Source organism: Tupaia chinensis, unplaced genomic scaffold (genome assembly GCF_000334495.1).
Source record: "Tupaia chinensis unplaced genomic scaffold, TupChi_1.0 Scaffold148441_1, whole genome shotgun sequence".
Lineage (NCBI taxonomy): Eukaryota > Metazoa > Chordata > Mammalia > Scandentia > Tupaiidae > Tupaia > Tupaia belangeri.
The window spans coordinates 74,463-82,296 of NW_006208290.1; the positions used below are offsets into that span (position 1 = coordinate 74,463).

The following is a 7,834-nucleotide window of genomic DNA, read 5'->3' on the forward strand; positions in this document are numbered from 1 at the left end:
ACTGAGGCAGGGACACCTCTGCCCCCTCCACTTCCAGACTCCCCAGCCCAAGACCCCGCCCTCTAGGTAGGTAACTAGAATTTTTCTGCTTTTTTTTTTTTTTTTTCCCTTTGGGCTTCTCCATTCTCTCCTTAATAACCACCTCTCCCTCCTTCCACAGACTGTCCTTTCCCCTGCAGCAGGCCGCAGGTTCAGGTACAGGCCTCTGGTGGCACGGCGTGTGACTTTTTCTTTATTTCTCTGCTGTCTTTTATTTCGCCTCATATTATCCTCTCCTCTTCATCTTCCACCCTGCCAGAGGGACTAGACAGGTCTAGAATCAGATATGTGAAATTCCCTAGTAATGTAATTTTCTCTGGGATCCTCCCTTGTACTGATCCACCTGTGAAAAAGGAGATACTGCTTTCAGACACCTCAGTAGAGTACCCCTCTTAAGACCACATTAGTAAAAACAACAGAAGAGAGACTTCAACAAACATCAATTCCCAGCAAAAGGGAAACACGCACACTCCTAGTCGGAGAAACGCTCCCGTAAGAGGTATTCAAAAGTGAATACATCTTCCAATGGCTAGAAGCAGAAGAAGAGCCTCAGGTATGAATAAACAAGGAAATACATCTCCACCAAAGAAAAACTCCCCTCCATCGCTCGTAAATATGGAGGACGTGACCAAAATGACAGACATAAAATTTCGAACATTCATGTGAAATGGTGACCAACTTCTGTGAACTGGAACAGAAAAGAGACAATGAACTACAGGAGATTAGGAAGCCCTTCCATGATACGAAAAAAGAAATGGACACTCTGAGAAAGACTCAGGTGGAACTACTAGAGATAAAGTCTGTAATACAGGAAATCAAAAACTCTCTTGAAAGTATTAAGAGTCGATTAGACTATGCTGAAGATCGAATCTCTGATGTAGAAGATAAAACTTCTGACCTAGAGAAAACCACCAAAAAGATAGAGAAAATAATAATAATAATAAAAAAAAAAACATGAGGAGAACATACAGGAAATACTAGATTCCATTAGACGTCCTAACGTCTGAATAAGTGGTATCCCAGAAGATGAAGAAACTAATAAGGACATGGAAAACCTATTCCATGAAATCCTGGAAGAAAATTTCCCAAGTCTAGAGAGGCACGCAAGCATCCAGACCCAAGAAATACAAAGGGCCCCAAACAGAATCAACCCAAGAAGATCTTCCCCAAGGCATATCATACCCAGACTGGCTAAGGCCACAGATAAAGATAAGATACTAAAACTGGCAAGAGAGAAACCACAAGTGACTTACAAAGGTCACCGCATCAGGCTAACACTGGACTTCTCAACGGAAATAATGCAAGCTAGGAAAGAATGGGAAGATGTATTGAAAGTGTTACGAGAGAAGAAATTTCAACCAAGATTATTGTATCCTGCAAGATTATCCTTCATATGGGGGGGGGGGAAGATTAAAATCTTTTCAGACAAACAGAACCTGAAAGAATTTGCCAGCACCAGGCCAGCTCTCCAAGAAGCCCACAAGAAAGTACTGTTCCAGGAAAACTAAAGAAGTAATAGCCAGAAACAAAGGAGTAAAAGGCAACTAAGACAATGGACAACTTAAACCTCGGGACAGATCCAGTAACATGGATAATAACATTGAATGTTAATGGATTAAATTCTCCAATCAAGAGACACAGACTGGCCGAATGGATTAAAAACCAAAACCCCTCTATCCGTTGCCTACAGGAAACTCACTTCACGGATAAAGACACACATAGACTGAAAGTGGAGGGTTGGAAAAAGGTTTTCCATGCAAATGGGAACCAAAAAAGAGCTGGAGTCACAATATCAATCTCTAACAAAATAGGCTTTAAAACAAAAACTGTTTGAAGAGACAAAGAAGGGCACTATATTTCTATACAATGAAATTTGGAAGTTGAAGAATTTTTTTAAATGCCATTTATGATATCATCAAAATACAGGAAATACTAAGGAGACCTAATCTAACTATTACGTACAAAGTATAAATGATGAAGTCTTAATGTGCTGATGAGACAAATTTTAAATGATCTAAATAAATGGGGAAGTATACCATGTTCAGCGAATAAAGTTCCCACTAATTTTAGGACGTATCATCTCCCTAAACATAACTCTAGAACCACTACAATCTTATTCAAAATATCAGAAGGCTCTGTGTAGAGACTGAGAAGAAAACTCTAACATGTGCATGCAAAAAATCAAAGGCACTAGAGCCACCAGATTGATGTAGAGAAAAAATACAACACTCGGGAGACACACACTACTTGATTTTAAGAGTACAGTAATCAAGACAGAGTGTTATTGGCATAGGATTGACGTGTGGATCAAGAGAACACCCAGAGACCAGCAATACGGTCAATAGCTATTTGACAAAGTAATTCAACAGAAATTCTTGTCTTTTCTACAAATAGTGCTAAAATACTAAGGCGTCATCTTCAGAAATATTCCTCTTGGTCCTTTAGTTAACACCACATAAGAAAAAGGAACTCACGGGCTAGCTAGTAGAACAAGGGGAACATTGTGCTATGGGATGCCGGACAAACATGGCAGGGTCCCTGGTGAGCATCCTGGGTCCTCCCTATGTACCCTGAACACACTCTCATGTACTCATGATCCTGGATGACTGAGGCTAGGAGTGGTTCGTGGCATGAAAACCCTGCAGACAGGGCTGGCATGTGGTGTGGTGGTTAAAGGAATTGGACTCCCACATGGCCACATGGCTGGCTGTGGTTTGAGTCCCCGATCTGACAGCTTGCTTTCTCACTTTCTCTCTCTCTCTCTCTCTCCCTCTCTCTCCTTCTCTGGTCAAAATTTAAATAAATGATATTAACAAAAAAGGAAAAAAAATTAAGAGAAAAGGAAATCCTGAAGGTGGTGCTTCTCTCTCTCCCTCTCTCTGGAGAAATAAAATGGGCCACTTAGATAGTTCATCAGAGCCTATGTATGAATGGCAAATGAACCCATGAAAATATGCTCAAGACTGTTAGTAATGAAGGATATTCAAGTTAAACCAGTCGGGTACCATTAATTACTTTTACATGAATGGCTAATATTGTGCCAGCCTGTGGCGTGTTGCTTATGGTGACTGTATCCCACATGGCCAACTGTGTGATTTGAGTCCAGGATCTAGAAGTTTGAAAAACATGTGTGTGTGTGTGTGTGTGTGTGTGTGTGTGTGTGTGTGTGCATGCCAATCCTGACAGGAGAGAGAGGGAATAAAAGAGATTGTGCCATAACTATTCCCCATGAACAGTGTTTTCTTCTTTCTTCTCTGCCACCCCAACACCTGTGAGCACACATACCATCTCTCAAAATTGGGGGGAAAAGAGTAGATAATGCCATAGAGAACAAAAATCCGAACAGTTTCAACTTTTGATAATGATGTAGAACAATGGAAACTCATACATGGCTGGTGGAAATGCAAAATCTCACAGCCACTTAAGAAAACAGTTTGACAACTGCTAATGTGGTTAAATGTACACTTACCATACATCTCAGGAATCTCATCCCTAGGATTTTGGCCCAACAGAAATGAAACTTACGTACACACAAAGACCTGTTCTGGATTGCTTAAAAACTTTCATCATGGGACCAGCAGTTACCGTAATGGCTATGTCGCTGGACTCCCACGGAGTCGACCGCGGTTCGCGTCCCGGACCGGGTGGCTTAAAACTCACGCCGGGCGCATGTGCGTACATGCCCAAGATCCCGAGAGGAGAATGGAGGAGAAGGGATTGCGGTGTGGCCATCCCCCCCAGGGAGGGCGTGTGATTTCTCGCTTTCTGTCTCTGTCTGTCTGGCGAGCGCACGTGCCCTATAGCAAAAACCTCTCTAAAAAAAAATTATCATAATACCCCCAAATTATAACACTTCTGGTGAATGGATGGGATGGACAACTTGTAGAGCATCCATACAACAGAATACTTGTCAGCTACATTAAGGAGTAAATTGACACGTGCAACAACATAGATGATGTGGAAAAAACATGCTCAATTTAAAAAATCAGACACTAAAGCCTATACACTACTATACTATATACTACACTTACACGATATTCTGGAACAAGAGACACTATCAGGCCAGAAATCAGAGCACGGATTGTGAGGAATTGGGGTACTGACAGGGTATTGACAATATTGGGGAAGCAAGGAATATTTTGGAGTTACGGAAAAGTTCTATAGCTTGGCTATACTGTATGCTTTTGTCAAAACTCATCAAACTGTACACCTAAGAGAGGGAATTGACCTCTATGCAAATTATACTTCAACATACCTGAGTCTGGAAAAAACATCCAATTGGAATATGACCTAGAGATGATGTTTATATTTCCCCCCTGAGTATAACAGGGATACCTGCAGGGATTTTGTTTGTAATTTGGGTCAACACTTGTCAGAGAAGGTTGTGGGTACCACCAGGCATGTATAAAAATATTCTTTGCAGTGTAGAAAGGATGTATTAGGAATTCAAATGTTTTTATCTCTTCAATTAACTGGAATTAAATTCTACTTCTGAATTTGTTTGTAAAGCACAGGGAAGGTTGGGGGCCAGCACGTTGTGTGGTGCTTATGGTACTGGATTCCCACATGGCTGACCACGGTTTGAGTCCTGGACCTGGTGGCTTGAAAATCGTGCCTGGCACATGTGCATGCTGGCCCAAAATCCCAGGAGGAGAATGGAGAAGATGGGGCTGCGGTATGGCCATCCTCACTATGGACCGATTTCTCACTTTCCCTCTCTCTGTCGCTCTCCATCTCTCCGGCAAGCACAAGTGCCCCATGCCAAAACAAAACAGAACACCCTACAAAACCAAAAAGCATAAGGAGGGCATCTAAAACATCCAGCTTTGTATGTGGTTGTACAGCTCCCATAAGACGGTATTTGTGCTACACACCTCTTTTTTCTGAGGGCCAGTTGGCACAGTACAAATGTCAAGAAAGCAGAAGAGATCACTATCCTAGAGCATGTGAAAATCACCCTCACTGGCATAGCCATTAACCACACCAAAGTTCTCATCTGCCACTCAACTACATGGATGGAAAGGAGGAAGAAGAGAGGGAAGAAGCAGGAAGAAATGAACAGAAGCAAAAAGGCTACAGTAGGAAGATAGAAATCTCACCAACACTACGCCCCCCCATGAAAAAGCAGAAGCTGAATCTAGAGACAGAGTGGTTATTAATTAAATGAATGTGAGTATTTTTAGTGCACACAGGTCACATCAAGAGTTGAAATGGCTCGGTGAGAATACTCCCAAAGACCATGAGAGGACCACAGGCACTGGTAAATCAAGGAATCTTAGACACTTGCAGGGTACACAAAATACTCAATGACCCCCCCCCCCAAAGGCAGAGGCACAGACAAATAACAACTGAAACTGGTTGTAAACAGAGTTCGATCTTTTTAATGCCCACTGGATGAATGTCAGCCCAGCCGTGTATGAAATCTATCAGCAAAATAAGTAAGGATGAGCATCCCAAGAGCAGAAAAAGGCAAGCCAGATAATAAATCGCTTCTAGGGACAGAGGGACTACATAATCTCTAACCAAACGTACGTGAACGTGTTAGAGAGGGAAAAGGAAAAAGAAGAAAAATACCAACCAGTGGCCTAGAAGTCTCAAGGGGATAAACCTGTCATGGTATATGATTTGTTTTCTATTCCCCAGGCAATGCTAAAACCTACAGATTGCCAATGGTTGAGAGTGCCAATCAGCGAAACTTTTAGGAGTCAAGACTTTGCACAATGCAATGGGAGATATTTTTACAAGGAAGGCTGATGAAAAAACCTCACGGCACCATCATCACGCAGGCAAAGTTCTCCCATGCTCCTAATATTCATGTAAAGAGACGAAGCTGCAGTGTTCTTCCTGGCCTTAACACACAAAGAGAATGCGCACAGTGCCTGAGGTCTGCCTTGAGAATTTATAAGAGAAAAGGAGTCCTCTCCCGCACACCTGCAGCTCTTCCCACAACCTCAGGAAAAGACAGAGGCGGGACCAAAATTAGTCCTGTCACCAATATGATTAATGAACATACCATTGTCCAGTGAGGAGATAGGAGAGACGGTTAGAGATCCAATGTCTAAACTTTAGTTTTTCATGCAAACATTGTAGCAAGGTTGTTATGAATTTCGACTCTTCAAATAGACATAGAAACATGGCATTGGGACCCAGTTCTAACATTACGACTCAGCTTGAGGAAAGACTGGTCCTGCCAGACAGCAAAATATATGCCAAGGCTGAACTAAGTTGTTAAAGTCCAGTGACAGACTAAGTAGCAAGAAGCAGATAAGACATAGGAAAGAAAAGGAAAAGAAAAAAAAAAGTTCAAAGACCCAAAGAAGATCTGAATACGCACACAATTCATTGATACATCTCGATATAGACCAGAAATCAGTACACTCTTAATCATCCAGAAACACCCTTAGGTCATTGGCCTATGTTTGATTGAAAAGCCTCTGTTGCCTCAGGGCTCCCTCAGGTAGTAACTTCTTCTGTGGCTTGTTCTTGTCCATCTGAAAGCTCACAGGAAAACTCGAATAATTCATTTGAATGGGCAACACAAATACACTCACTTAAAGGACATAAAGAGAGCAAGTAAAAAGTAAAGGAATACCTTCTGTCAAAGGAAAAGGAAGGTAGATAAAGAAGACATACAAAAAGGATGGAAAATATTGGGTACCAGACTAAAATCTATATTCTGGTGGAAGAAAGTTATTCAAAAATTAGAAAGGAGAAGCAGTTCTATCATGCTCCAGGAGGTACCCCTTAATATAGCTATTACATGGAAGCATTGTGAGTATGAGAGAGATAGGGAGAAAGAGAGAGAGAGAGGGAGAGAGTGAGAGAGTGTGAGTGTGTGTGTGTGTGTGTGTGTGTGTGTGTGTATGTGTGTGTGTGCGTGTGGTGAGAGATGAACAAGGAGTGCTAGGGAATACTCGGAGACACCATTTCTGTTATTGAATACTTTAGTACGTTGGAAACTCTCCAGGTGTATTCTATAAAAATCCTCTTTTGACTTTTCGAAACTGCTGGTGCTGCCTTATCTATCTGAGACAGGCGAACACAGATACTGGGGTCTGGGAGTCCTGGACCAACCGAGACAACATCACAATGACCTCCTTAAGATGATTTAGGAGTCAGAAATTTGGAATGGCCATCATGGCTATCTACTGGGCAGGACTAGTCTCAAGGGTTTCTTGATAGTCATGTGGTGGGCTGGGATATGCAAGTCTTTCATAAGCAGCCATCATTAAAACCATTTGTGTCGGGACCAGCAGTTAGCGTAATGGCTATGTCGCTGAACTCGCACATAGTCGACCACGGTTCGCGTCCCGGACCGGGTGGCTTAAAACTCACGCCGGGCGTGTGTGCGTGCGTGCCCAAGATCCCGAGAGGAGAACAGAGGAGAAGGGATTGCAGTGTGACCATCCCCCCTGGGGGGTGATTTCTCGCTTTCTATCTCTCTGTCTCTGTCTGTCTGGCGAGCGCACGCGCCCTATAGCAAAAGCCTGTTCAAAAAAAAATTTTTGTGTCATTTCTTTTTTTTTTAAAAAAGAACTTTTTGCCATAGGGCACATGTACTCTCCAGAGAGAGAGGGAGACAAAGAGACAGTGAGAGGAGAGGTGAGAAATCATCCCCTCCCCCCCCGCCCAGGGATTGGCGACACCACAATTCCTTCTCCTGGGATCATGGACACATAGGCACAGGTGTTCAGTGCAATTCTGAAGCCACAGGTCCAGGACTCGAACTGCATTTGACCATGTGGGAGTCCAGCGACATAACCATTATCCATCTGCTGGCCCTGCATAATTTCTT

The 7,834-nt window shown here is 42.7% G+C and overlaps 1 protein-coding gene across 5 annotated transcripts in view; it reads right to left on the reverse strand.

Moving 5' to 3' along the window:
* Nucleotides 1-7,834, reverse strand: part of PWWP3B (PWWP domain containing 3B) — a 36,146-nt gene that overhangs the window by 14,612 nt on the left and 13,700 nt on the right. The gene's annotated exons all lie outside the window — the stretch shown is intronic.